The 13,878-nt window shown below is 50.1% G+C and overlaps 1 protein-coding gene across 5 annotated transcripts in view; it reads left to right on the top strand.

The window, feature by feature from the left end:
* The first annotated feature begins 1,213 nt into the window (after window positions 1–1,213).
* Window positions 1,214–13,878, top strand: part of RNF152 (ring finger protein 152) — a 48,471-nt gene continuing 35,806 nt past the window's right edge. For 2 of the 5 annotated variants that reach the window (XM_074826668.1, XM_074826652.1), the window contains exon 1: window positions 1,214–1,283. The gene's annotated coding sequence lies outside the window, so the exon portion shown is untranslated. Of the gene's footprint in view, window positions 1,284–2,583; window positions 2,630–2,654; window positions 2,689–13,878 lie in introns of those variants that run through there. The other 3 variants (XM_074826643.1, XM_074826677.1, XM_074826661.1) reach the window with 3 other exon arrangements.

The following is a 13,878-nucleotide window of genomic DNA, read 5'->3' as shown; positions in this document are numbered from 1 at the left end:
GGCCTCTCTGATGGACATCATTTGCAGCAGTGCTGGCTGGCACTTAGTCAGAGGGACATTTGTTTGCATTTTGTAATGAATTTTCCTCTCTTGTGTCCATGGAGATCTGGTACCATAGCACTGCTTGGGGGCATTAACTGACACTTGTTTTCTGAGGAGGAAAGGGGGAACTGATCTAGGGAATGGTAGGAACTTGGCGCACAGAGGCATGTAAGGAGTTGTGCTTCCCAAACTTGGCATCTCTTCAAAAACAGGATGTTACACGACGTTTACCTGATGTGAATTTGGCATAAGGATCTCCTTAAACTGTAAAAACCACCGTGCACCCCCCCTCCCCAGCATCTCAAAGACTTTTTCTGAACAAAGCCTGGAGAGCCTTGAGTGGCTGGGGTGGGAAGGTGTGGGTGACAGCAGGTGCCATGGGTCATGGCCCATCCCTGAGAGCAGAGGGGGAAAGGCAGGTGGCCACCGTCCCACTGCCCAGCTAAGGGAAGCCTCGGGAGACGCAATTTGGGTGTTTGCTCTTCGGATTAGTCAGCTGGGCAGTGGTGGGGAAGGGGAGAGCAACGAAATCTTTCCTACAGTCCTTCGATTAGCAGAGAAACAAAAGTCAGCTGCATGTGCTAAAATGATGCCTGTGGTGTGAAATGCGTTGTGAGAGGTCAGGGATGGTAGTGACTAATACCTCGGAGGCAGACAGGAGAGGGGAACCAGACTCACACTGGTGGCTGAAATTTGGCATATTTGACTTCTGTCTTATCTCAATTATTTGTTTAGGAAGGTTTGAACCAAGAAACACTGTGGGATGTGAAAATCTGCTTTGAACGTTCATTCTGAGAGTGGTAATTGAGCTTTAAATATTTATAGCAGAACCTGTAGTTGTACTAGTGAATGCACTATAGACTCTCCCCAGCGGTAAGCCTGGCTTGCTGGAGACCCTGCTCTGCAAATATCCCTGTTGCAGAGGAGAGGGGGGAGAGGAGGAAGGGGAGGAAACCAAGCAGACTTTTGTGAAAATGATTTATTTTGCTGATTTGTAGAGGTCTTACTCCTCCACAGGCAGTGCTTTCAGTGTGGAGCTGCAGAAGCTCGGGAGGAGAGGGCTGTTCTAACCAAAACTAGCACCTGGATAACCTGCAGGTCTGCTTTCACACCACTTGTGATTGTTTGCCCCAAAACAACATTGCCTCTGCAGAAAGACGAGGCAATGAGGAGTGGAAAGACACTTGTCTGTCCTTGCTCCTGCTGCTTGCCAGCACTCATCCCATGTGAGACACTAGGAGGTACGTATGCACTTATTCTTTTACTGTTGATGTAAATGGGATTGTTTTCTCCGCAGGCAGTGCAGAAATGAGTCTGTGGTCCTGCGCTCTGTAGCAGGCACAGGCCTCGGTGCAATGACTCAAAAGGAAGCCTTGTTCCCTCGCCCAGCCCCGGGTCTGCCGTGGGAAGACAACGCGCCACATGTCCCTCTTGCTGACTTCGGTGTGCACCAGTAACACAGCCCTAAGCCTCCAGCTGGGACGGAAGGTCTCCGAGGCTCAGGGCACCGGCTCCCTCAGCCCGAGAACCTGCCTTGCGTGGGGACCTTAGCGGCGGCGCGGGGGCAGCGCCGGTGGGCGCGCAGGGCCGCGCTGCTCCGCCAGCCCCGCCGAGGAGGAGGCGGCTCTCGGGTGCGATCGCCCCTCGCCCGGGGCCGAGGAGCAGAACAAGCTGCACCGTAAAGCCGCAGAGCCCTTCCCAGGCGCCGAGCAGCCCCCCAAGCGCTGCCATTTCCCCGCTCCCCGCCGGCCGGGCAGGGCCGGGGGTCCCCGTGGCTGCCGCTGCCCTCGCTGCTGCTTCGGGGGTCCCGGCCCCGCCGCTCGCCCGCCGGGGCCACGCCGGCGCGGTGGGGTGGGGGGGGCACCAGGGTGGCTCCGGCGCTCCCCGCCGCCTCGGCCCCGCCTCGGCCCCCCACCCCGGCGGGGCGGGGGGGGGGGGGCGGCGCCGGCTGCCGGGGCGAGGGCGCCGGCTGCGGCGGCGGGCGCGGGGCTGCCACCCCGCGGGCAGGCGCGGCGGCGGCGGCGGATGGCGGCAAGGTCAGTGGGCGCCCGCTCCCCGCCGGCGGGGCTCCCCTCCCGGCCCGCCCCCTCGGGGGGCGCCGGGCGATGCCGCTGTGCGGGAGATCCAGCGGCGGGAGCGCCTTTCCCTCCTCCCCTCCTCTTCCCGGCGGGGAGCGGGGCCGCCGCGGGCGCCGATGCCCCCCGCCACGCCTCCCTCCTTCCCTCCCTCCCGCCCGGGCGAGGGGGAGACGCGGGTTTCGTAACCGCCTGCCCTGCCCGGCCCCGCCGCGCACGGCTCGCTGCGGGCAGAGCGGGGCTGCTCCGCCGCCGCTCCCCAGCTCCGCCGGCCCCCCCGGCGCCCCCCCCCCTTCTCCCCCGGCGGGGAGGGCGCAGCCCAGCGCGATGCGAGGTCCCGGTGATCGGCCGGAACGCGGGCGGGGCCGCCCGCTGCCCGCCGCGCCCCGGGAGGGTGGCGGGGGGGCGCGGAGGGGACTTTGAATCCCGGCGGGGTCGCGCCGGCATCGCATCGGCGGTGTTTGCAGCGGAGGAGGAGGAGGAGGAGGGTTATCCTTGCGCTTCCTGAACAAGTAAATCCGGATAACTTACGGACGGGGTTTTTGGTGGGGGTCCTTTGTTCCTGGCGGAGGTTTGGTGTTGGGTTTGAGTGGGTTTGTTTTGGTTTGGTTTTTTTCGGTTGATTTCCTCTCCTTTATGCTGACAGTTAGCGGAGGAGATATGCGGTAACTGGGATGCTGTCATTAAGTGCTAGACACCTCGCTGGGTTTTTAGAAAACGGCTTTTAGTTTTTTTAACCAGACCAGAGGAGAGGCGTGAAGCCCACTGCCCAGGTAGGATCCCCGCTCTGCAGAGCGGCAGCACTCGGAGTTTGTTACGGCGTTAGATGCTGCCTCCCGGCTGAGGTCGAGCTGCAAAAATGTGATTTACGAACCCTGCCGACATCCATCACCGGAGCGCTTTGTTCCGACACGCAGTCCGGGGTGTGTGTGTGGGGGCTCCTTCGGAAGCAGCTCTCTGCCTCTTCTGAAATGGGGATACACTTAAAGTGTGGATACCAGGCTGTTAGCTGGGGAGGCGTTAGGTAAGGGTGTGTGTTTGTGTAAGAGGTGTCGAAAAAAAAAAAAGAAAGCAAACAGTCTTGTGATAAGGTCCCATTAATTGAACTACAAACTATATAGTAATTCCTCTGTTCTTGTTTCCCCGCTGAAACTCTTTTCCTCCTTCTCACCGATATAGTCTGTGGTTTGTTTGTTTGGGTTTTTTTTTTTTTTTGGTTATAGTATGTTTCAGAGATCTTTTCCTTTGATACAGATTTGCTTAGGTTTTGGGTCTGATTGAGGCCGCTGGAAGATACTTGTAACCTTCCAACTTCTGATGTATACGAAGGTCCTGTTTTTAGCATTTCTATACCCAGGCTGGGTTCACGGGCCTTTTTGAAATGCCCACTGAGCCTGAACTAATGCAGAGCTCATGGGATGATAATAATAGCAATTTAGGAAAAAACCTTCTGCTGGAAACGCTATTCCTGGCTGTTCCTGGCCGTGTAACGGTGCGCGACTGGATTTCAGCTTCTCGTTGAGTGCACGAAAGGCGAAACGTGAAAGTAGCCCTGACCGAGGTCTACGGAGCTGGGTGCTGTCGGTGGCACTGGTGTGTCCGTGACTGTCGGGACCGGGCTCTGTGGAAAATTCCCGCCACGCACACGCTTTTTTTGGCAGTACAGTTAAAAAGCCTAAACCTCTGGTTCAAACCTGTAAGGTCTGTCAGAGGGTTTGAACAGCTTGCCAGGTATGTGAAGACAAGTGAAAAAGATGTTTGTTTTCTCCTGCTTGTCTGGGGGGGGGAAGTAGGTTGAGCCACACTTGATGGAAGTTTTATTCGCATGTTATGAAGTCTCTTTGGGAGTACTGGACAGTGCTGTGGAATATCCAGATTAGAAATGCCAGCAGGGCAATAAATATTTTGGCCTTAATATAATGTGTTTAAATTATACAAGCAAACGCGGTAACTTGGAACGAGCTGCTCACCCAAAGACATGCTGTGGCTTAGCAGAGCGTGCAGGGAACGGACAGGTAGATGCTTTTGGGCACTGGTCATCCTTCCGAAGTGACTCACTTGGGCCTCTGGCCTTGCAAAATCCCTGGGTATGTTTTGGACGTACCTGTTCCTGGCTCCAGTTCAGGGTTCTCACCTTGACCCCTCGATGAATTGGAGCAGGAGCTCCATCAGTCTGACGAAGGCTTCAGCACAGTTTTAACTTGAGTCATGTGTGTTGTCCCAGTGAAATTAAAGAGGGATACTCACAAGCAAGCCTGCATGCAAAGGTTTTAATCTCGGGACTGCCTCTCGTAAGCTTTCCAGGGTGTGAACTGCACATCTTTTTTACTTGCATGGTGCTGAGAACAAATACCATATTGTGCTCGGGTTCAGTATGGAAGAGCTGACTGTACTTGGGACCAATACTGACAGAGTAGGGGCAGTGGTGCTTCTCTGCTGGAGTTTTATGGAGGATTAGTTTGCACTTGGGACCTGAAGTCTTGCAGGAAATTAATGAAGCTTATACTCCTTAAGTGCTCAAGCCATCCTTTCGAGCAGAATTTAGTTTTCTAAGTCAGTGAAATATTTTTCAGACTGTGACCCCAATCAGTGGATGGTGCCTGGAGGATACAGGTCTAGAGGGATGCATGTGATCTACATGATGCCCTGATCAGTTGGCGTGATTTTACCAAAGACCCAGTGATGTGTGGTTTTGACCACATGGCCATTGACTTGGGACCTGGCTGAGGTCACCAGCCTTTTAAAAGGGTGGTTTTACATTGCCTTCTGTATACCGGTATTTATTTGTCAGCCAGTTCTGCAGCCCTTCTGTGCAGCAAGTAGCAGTTACTCAGGCAAGTAATTCCACTGGCTTGAGTGTGGTTATTCAGACGAGTAAATGGTGTGCAGTCTATGAGTTCAAGGCAGTAGATTTTAGGCGTCAGTGCTCTCTTTTTGTGGAGAATGTGGGAAACTAATTTCCAGAGCCTGGGATCCTGGCATGCCTTAAATTCCCGCCTTACACTTTGCCTCTACCCCGTGGGTGGTGGGCTGGAAGTGAGATGGGAGGCTGGGCTTTCCTCCCTTTTACACTAAGCAGCTCTTCCAGAGGAATTCCACAGCTGTTTCTGAGTCTATCCAGAGTTGCCTGCTTGCTTTGCCGATGCTATTTTCTACACAAATAGGTTTTCTGCTGCTGTGCTGGGCTCTGCGAAGGGAGCAGAGGAGCCCTTGGAACCGATGTAGCTCTGTAGCACTGTCTGTCAAACTGCGCGAAACCTTTCCAGCCCTCATCAGCGCAAGCTGGTCGTGCAGCATCTCCCCGTGTCCTGGGCTGGCCAGGGCTCAGCATTTGCTGGTCCGACCGCAGCAGGGTCGACCCCTGCCTCAAAGGCACCCTCCTGGTGCAGGTGGCCAAGCGCCAGCAGCGTGGGCTGAGGGACGCTGGTGGCGAGGAGAGAGCTGCTGAAATCTCTGGGATGAGATCACCTCCAGGGCTGGGGCTCGTGAAGGAGAGAGGAGCCCCAGCAGCTTCCACACTTAGGGCTGAGTAAAAGTCCTTCAGCCCTGACAAGGCCTTTCATCCCTGTCAGATGCAAATGACTTTGCCCTCCCTGTGTCTTTCTGCTGCAGAAAGTACCCCTTCAGAGTAACCTTCAGATGTAAATGAGCTTGTAATTTGTCCCTTCCTGCTCCAGATGCATAAAAGCCTGGGCAGTTACAGAGTTTAGCTGTGTGTGCTGTACAGCTTGCAGACTTGATTGAACAAGTCGTCGTTTCCTGGGACGTAGCGCAAACGCCACTAATCAAACGCACCATAATTTTCATCTAGTTTTATTTTATTTCATTTTAACTTAGTTTCCCCAGGAAACGAGTTCTGTCTGTCTCCTGCCCTTTGTGTTTGGCCAGTTGCAACCAGATTGCGCCAATGGTTGGCAGTCTTGAAGATCATTAATGTCCCACTTGATAAGATTAGTGGCTGGCTGGGACATCTTTGAAGCAGCACGCTCTCTGAAGAAAAGGAGACTGTTTTCAGCTATTCTTTCTCCCTTCTGCCTGGTAGCAGCTGCCCAGCCAGGCATTGCATGTGTGGTGGTCAAACATTCAGCACCTCTGTAGCCCTGGCCACCTCGCAAGGTGTAGGTGGTCTCCAGGGCAGGGGTGGGTGTGGGGTAACATTGGAAAGAGCTGTGGTGGCTGCGATGGAGGGGCAGGAGGGCAGAGGACACAGATCTCCAGCAGACAGGGCCTGTTTGTTATGCCTCCTCTCAGCATGGCCTTTTGTTTGGCAAGCTAAAGCCACTTGAGATTTAGGAAGGCTGGGAGGCTGACAGCTATAGCTTGGAGCCTGCTTTTCTTGACCTTCAGGACACCTTGGGCTGATCAGAGGTGAGCATCAGAGCAGATGGGAACGTGCAGCCTGGGCAGGACTTATGCAGAGGGGTGTGTGTGCGCAAACTTGCGTGTGTGTGCAATGGCAGCGTGATTATCTGGGCGTTCACCGGCTTCATCCTGTTGAATTCAACGATAATTTGACACCGATGGAAAGATGACATTCGGCGCCGTACGTTTCTCCCAAAATAGCTTCCGTGAGTGAATACAGTCTCTGATTCCCACACGGTCTCCTCCTCACGGTTGCTTTAGGCAGGTGTATACTTGAGCTGATGCCGTCCTGTGAGATGTCAGGGACGTGCTTCTGTATTGCTAAGCACCCTGGTGTCGATGCAGCTAGTCTAGCATGGGTGTCTTGGGTGGTCTGCCTTGGAAATCTGGGCAAAACTGCACTAGGAAAAGCAGTCTTGCCCTCACTCAGGCTGTGCCTGTGCTGGACTGCTTTTCAGTATAGCCGTGCTGGGCGCGGTGGGCATGTTTCTTCCAGACCTGGACTGAAGGAAAAGACAGGGATCTGTTCAGGCAGTGGCATAAGAAATAGGAGCGTCAGGGTGTCAAGGAGCATATGTGGGAAGCACATATTCCTCAGCCAGTGCATGTTTTGCTACCCTCTCTGTTCCTGCTGGTCTTCAGACAATACATGCCTGTTGTCTTGTGGCATAGAGCGTGGCTCTTCAGAGATTGTCAGCGTCACTCTCTATTGTCAAAATATTAAGTGTCACCCTTCAGGGCCGTGCTGAATCTCAAACACCTGTATGCCACTCCTTTTCAGGCAGCCTGTGATGCAGCTAAGATCAGATGCATCTGTCAAGGTGAGATGAAGGAACTGTGTAGCTGACTCCCTGTCATGGGTTACAGAGGATGTGGAGCATCAAGCCACACCAGCAGGGCAAAGGGGGATGCTGGTCCCTCTTCCCCCACACAAACTCTGCCTGCTGGAGATGGGGCTGGGCACCTCTGGCATCTAAGCGTAAGTCTCTACATTACTAGAGATGCAGCATTTAGTGAAGGAGAATGTCTGTTGCTTCCTTTCCTTGACACGAACCACTGGCAGTGTGGCATGGTAGATGACTGGTAGCTAAGAACGGGCTCTTGGGCTCGGACCAGACATCCTGTGCAGGTTCTTCCTCTGATGGTGCTGGCCACTCAAGCTTCAGTGTGAGAAATGCTGAAACAGTCAGTCGTGGGGTAGAATGTTGCTGCTGTAACATTTCTGCCTGTTCTTGTTAACTATGTTGTCCTAACTGTATACATTTAGTGATGGTGTAGTGCTTTCTCTGTTAGGTTTTAAACCAAATTAAGCAGGTTGCATGCCAAGAGGGAAGGATTGCAATGCCTCCACCACCACGGTGGACTTTTCCACAGTGGAGCTTTTCCAAAAGATGTGCACTGGAGAGAGCTGGAGAGAGATGGTGTTGCCTGTGTGCCTGGGACACTGCAGGCACTGACTGGCTGCGCCTTGGAGACTTGATAACTCTGGGTTTTGCAGGCTCTGCTCTCTGAGGATGGGGAAAGATGGAAGTGAAGCTTGCTTTCTTAGGAACAAAAGAGCTTGTAAATCTTGTGGTAGTAGCTGCCAGCACCCGTTAGACAAGGTAAAAATACTGCTTAAGAGAAAGGGGGTGTATGTGTTTACAAATAGGGGCATGCAAAGACAAATAAGACTTTTTAAAAAGCGTGAAGCCTACATAGTGAGCATGCTGTCAGACACACTGACTCTTGCCAGCGAATATAATCTGCGAATAGAACAAGTTAGGTTGTTGCTATTGCAGCTGCTTTCCCTCATGAAGCAGGGTGAGCCAGACTCGTCTGACTCTGAGAGGTACGTTAGCAATTTGCCTGGAGTTCGAGGCGCACAGGGTAATTTACTTAAAGAACCCAATATAACAATTATCATCCAGGATGAACACATACAACCGTAACGTTTGCTTGCAGTTGTGTTTTCTATGACACGCTCTCAGAAGTTGCTCGTTGGATTCATTCTTCAGCAAACACAGCCTGGAGGTGATCGGCTTCTTCCCTGACCTGCAGTTAACAGCAATAATTATACTTAAATAAGTTTTAATGTGGGAGGTAGGAGGGATTCAGTGGCTTGGGCAAAAGGCTGTCAGTGGGTTCATTCGGGATCCAGGCCTTGGGAACTTTCCTTTTGACCTTGGGCAAAATACAACAGCTGCTCAGTGCCTCCGCTCTTCAGATCTGATGGGTTACAATTCGTTTCAGAGCAGTTGATTGATATTGGTCTTGGTTTCCTCATCTGAAACAACCCCAAAATCCCCAAATGTTTGTGCATGGAATTGAAGTTTAAATATAAAGTCTCCCTCTCTCCTCCCTGCTCTTTACCTCGGATAAAGGTGGAAGAAGGAGGGAGTCGTTCACAGCCATCTGCTGGAGGCATCAATCACGCTGGGAGCAGAGTCTGCCAGTTGTTCCACACATTATTAATGATGAAAAGATATAAACATACGAGCTCATCATTATGTTGCATTTAAATTACTTACAAAATAATGACATTAGGAGAACAATGGGGTTACAAAATCAGGTGGACAAAAGCAAGGAAGTGCCAGGACTAACGTTGCATAGCTCCCCTTTGCATCTGCATTATGATACAATCTTTAATTCTACGGTTGCATCATTTTTTCCCTTTCACAGAGTCCTTCTTTCAGTGGATAGGTAATTACTGCATAATTCATTTTCTCTTCCCCATATTTACTTTCTGCATGTGTCTCCACATCTATTTATTTTACACCCCACCCAAACCTTGAACTGAGCAGTGCTGCTAATTCCTTCCCAGGGACTTTGCAGGTGGGCAAGTTCTGCTTCTTGAAGCATCTCAGGAACAGGTACTGTCATCGTTTTCACAGCTGAGGAATGGAGTCAAAGAGCAAATAAAGCTCAAATGATTGAAACACCTTCAATTTTGGCTGCCTCAAAGAAATACTTAGGGATGATTTTATTTTTCACTCCAGAATACCTGGCGTGATGTAGCAGTTCATCAGCTGGAAGCACAAGGATGATTGACCTCAGCTGTAAGTCTCAACACTTGCAATTATCCGTAGATGTCTTGGCTTTGCAGAGGGCTGGGGACTGCTCTGTTAGGGGTCACCTGGAGAAAAACTGGTTTCAGGGACTTGCTAAGCATCTTACAAAGACTGTGGAGCCGAGGAAGTGGTAGTTCCTGCCTGCAGGCAGTATGTCCAACTTCCTCATGCAAGGTGGTTGTCTCTTTTTCTTCCTGCATTGCCTCATTCACTAATCCTCCTAACCTCCACTGAGTGAGGCAGGATTTGAGAGACAGCCCTCGATTTTATCACACAACCATGTATTTTTCCCAAAGCAGTTGATTTCCAGGGCTCAAATGATTTGTGATCATTGAATTGGAGACAGAATCAGTGCAGATGTATACAGGAGCTGGGTGAAGGTTGTATGGGCAATCTTCATTATGATACCTCTTAATTTTGAAGAGCTGAAGTTTGTAGTCTTCCTATTAAAAACAACATAGCTGGATTTAAATGTAATTTTATAATTGTACAGAGGTAAAAGGGGGAGACAAATAAAAATTAGTCCTGTCACATGAATCTACAGTGACCTGGTCATCCAGAGGGCATAGACCTTTGGTCAGTAGCATTAATTTCTAACCCCTGAGATAATGGCCTGCTTAAGAGCACTGTTTGGCTGTGGATGGTGGTAGTTGCCAGAGTGGGGTGACATGATCAGCAGGTCTTCTGCTGCTGTGTTGGGTGTTTTGCAGCCCAGAGCCAGGATACCATCAGATCCCATTTAAGGACGGAGTGGACAGAGCTCTGGTGCTTCCCGAGTCCTCTCTGACTTGCCTGTGTCTGTCCTCCTCTTCCCTCTATGGCAGCCTACTTTCTCATCCTCTTAAACTCACCCTCCCCAGTTCCCCCTTCTTCCCCTCTGTTCCTGTGCATCCCCAGCATATGCCACCTGCTTCTCCCCTTGCTTTCTGATACCATTGCTCCAGCCTGTGCCCATCTTTTGTTACTACCAGTGCCACCTATAATTTTCCAGAGGTCCCAGATCTAGATACCCTGGTAGGGTTGTGTGCAGTCTTGATTCCAGTTCAGGTCTGTAATTTTTGCTTGTTCAAACTGTAGATAAAGGCTAACCCAATACCTTTGAATGAGGCATTTTAGGGGATTCATCTTCCTTGCTTTCAGTCTAGAGCCATTACTGTGGGCATCCTCTGAGATCAGGCAATGGGTAAACGGCTGCTTTAGGCCAACTGTATAAAAATAATTGACATCTAAAGGCTATGCTGTGTTCTGCTCTGCTCAGTGTTTCATTGCACGCAGTCTTGCTTGATCCCACCTACCTTCTACAATTAAGTCTAGGTGGACATGCCATTTTATGGGGCTGAAACGAGATTGAAATTAAATCAGTTCATAGAAAGGTGAGGAAGACTTGCTGCTCATGCTTTTTTTTTATTTTCTGGGAATGAACAGAAACATGATAGTGCAAGCAAGAGTGTGCAGGTTCTAGCGGCTGGGCTTCCAGCTGAAATGCAAGTTGGTGCGACTCAGACACTTCCCAGAGAAGTGATGTCTGTAGTCCCAGCGAGCCCTTAGATGCTTTTGGCCTACATGTCAGTCTTCTGACCGATTTACAGAGTTTCCTCCTGCAGCTTTGCTCAGAGAAGGGGAGGGTGGTAAGCATAAACCTCCCGCTGCAGTAAGAGAGGATGAAGCAGAAATTTCTGATTGTGTTCGTATGAGCATAACAGTTGGCTTTCTTTACGTACTTTGGGCTTTTTTGTTTCATTAAACTAGATGAGGAAAAGTGGATGATACCAGCAAAGAAAATACATTTGCCAACAAAATCTGGTCTTGGAACAGACCAGGCTGACCTGCAATGAAACAGTCGGGATGAGAATGATTTTAAAGTCAGACTTGTGTTCTTGGGAATTTGTGATGTAAATCATGGCCATGATAGATATAAACCATGTCAAACTAGATTCATAAAATAATGACAGAACAGAGTCTCTTAAAAAGTTTTGGATGACTCAACAGATTGTACACCTTTACAAAATAATTAATAAGCCAGATACTAAAAACTGGCACCAACCAATTCTCCCTACATTACCACTGCATGTAAGTCCAAGAGCTAATGTTTGAGTACTGAACTTCACGTATTCAAAAAGGAGAGACTACTAAAAGAGCATGGGACTGGTTTTCAGCTCTGGTCTGAAGGCACTTGGGGGCTAAGGAATGTTGTCTAATCTGTGGAAGGTAACTGGGAGAAGTGGCTTGTATTGATGGAGAGATCTACAGGTCTTTCAGAGGTGGGGAAAAAGGTTTTGCAAATAAAAAAGAATTGCACATCACTGGCCTAGCTATCTCCAGCCTGGAAGGCAGCAGTGAGCCTGCATGCCTAGGATTTGGTCTGCCTTTGGGTAGGCTTCAGTTAACCCCTGAGACAACCTTGTTCTCTATATTTTGTGTGTATGTTTTTCTTCTGAGGTAAGCCTGTTTGGGCAGGTCTTCAGGCACCGTAATTTGCTGAGGCTCCCCTGAGAAAGAAACTGCTCCTCTGTGGGGTCGCTCCCATGCTGAGTGTGCCCTAGTGGCCTCTCTCCACCCCCAGTTTGTCTCTCCCTCTCCTCTTCCTCACAGCATCTGTGGTTGGATGCTGAGAAGCAGGGACAGGGCTTCGAAAAAGCTGGCTCAGCAGAGGAGGTGGAGAGCCAGCTGATGCCAGTATTACTATTCTTTCAAAATTGATGGATGAGACGATTATAAAATTGCAGAGGGAAGTGAAACTTAACAGAATCCATGTTTTAATTGCATTCTGGATTTCTTTCAGCAGCCAGCTTCTGAGGTGCAGGACAGATCGAGCATTTTTGTGAGGCTGTTGATGTAGACTGCACAATGTATTGTTTGTAAAGAAAGAAAAAGAAAAAGCTTGGACCAATCTGTTTTCCACACTCTGGTGCTCACAGTCTTTTTCAGTTTGTACCGCATGGTGTAGCATGCTGTGTCTAGACAGTAAATCAGATCTGAAATACTGTCCCAATGCAGCTAGAGGGAAAAAAAAAGCTTGCAAGCACCTGTGGTGTTGAGGTGCCCAAGCCTGCGAGGGGTACCTAGGTGCTGGACTTGTAATTTCCCCTGTGTGCCCTTCACCCTCGTGGAGAGGAGTGAGGATGTTGGAGCCATTTGGCTTGCGGTGACCAGCAGCTGTGGGTCTGTGTCTCCTCCATGCTGCATGCCAGCCTTCTGGCACTGACACCCACTTGCCTCTAACCTGAGGAAGATCCTTTTTTCAGCCGATGAAGCGCCCCCCTATTCAGTCTGCAAGTAACACTCCTAAGTGGATGGCCTGCCTTACAATGGAAGGGCTCTTGCGCTTCTATTTATACCTTTCCTTCTTGTTTTCCTTATTATAACTCTTGTCACTGTTAGGAGGAGTGCCTTCCTGGTCCTGGGGAGTGTCTGCACTAAATGTCAGGTGCAGACACATGTCATTCATGAACAGGGATGGAAGCTGCGCATATGCTGCACCCATCAGAGCTGCTTCTGCCCCGGTTGGGTCCATGCCTGGTCTGTTGTCACTGGTACAGCTCCCTTTGCCTCATGGGTCTGGCTTTTGAACCCCACAGTATGCAGAGAAAGAAGGTCCAGCCAGTATGCAGTGAAGTGTGCTTGTAGGCTCTTCATGAGACAGCGGTTCATTTTTTATTTGATGCCTTTGCCAAATGTCATTCAATAATTTGGGTAGGCTGGCTTGCATGACTAGTGTCTTTGTGCCATAGTTTGTGCAGGCCTGATAGCCACTGTGGTCAAATGCTGTCCTCTAAGCAGAAGTAGTATATTTGGGTGGTCTGCAAAGAAAAGGGGAAGGCTGTGACATCAGGAAGATAATGGTCATGATTTTAGGCATAGTGGATGTCGATGAAGTGGAGGCAGTGGATAGCTAACTTCTAATGAGTACTATCTTGAAAATATGGCCCAGATATTTGTGTGCTGCATGAGGTTTTCTCATGGACAGGTGTTTTGCTTGAGTATGCTTCATCCAGGATTGGGCCAAAACACTCTCCATCCAGTTTAGTTTTTCTTCAGGTTTTAACAAAACCAGTTTTCTTTCTAATATTTTTCCTTAGCCTTTCTTTCCTCTGGGACTGAGAACTTTTCTGCACAGCCTCCTTAACCCAAACATAACTTGCCCTAATTGTGCATATTTAGAAAAAGTACATGCGTAGGTGGTTTTGTTAAGGAGAAAGCATCAGCCTTTTCTCTTGCCTCCTCCTGCTTTCTCCCAAGTCAAAAGCTGAGAAGGAGACACCTTTCAAGATGTTTCTGTTCAGGAATGGGTTCTTAATTAAAGTCCCAGTCTTATGAAGTCCTGGCATCTTCAGGAGATGAGCCTTCTG

The sequence above is a fragment of the Strix aluco genome, chromosome 1, assembly GCF_031877795.1.
Source record: "Strix aluco isolate bStrAlu1 chromosome 1, bStrAlu1.hap1, whole genome shotgun sequence".
NCBI classification, from domain to species: domain Eukaryota; kingdom Metazoa; phylum Chordata; class Aves; order Strigiformes; family Strigidae; genus Strix; species Strix aluco.
The sequence above is the reverse complement of the archived record's forward strand: the minus strand, read 5'-3'. Positions and strand labels throughout refer to the sequence as shown.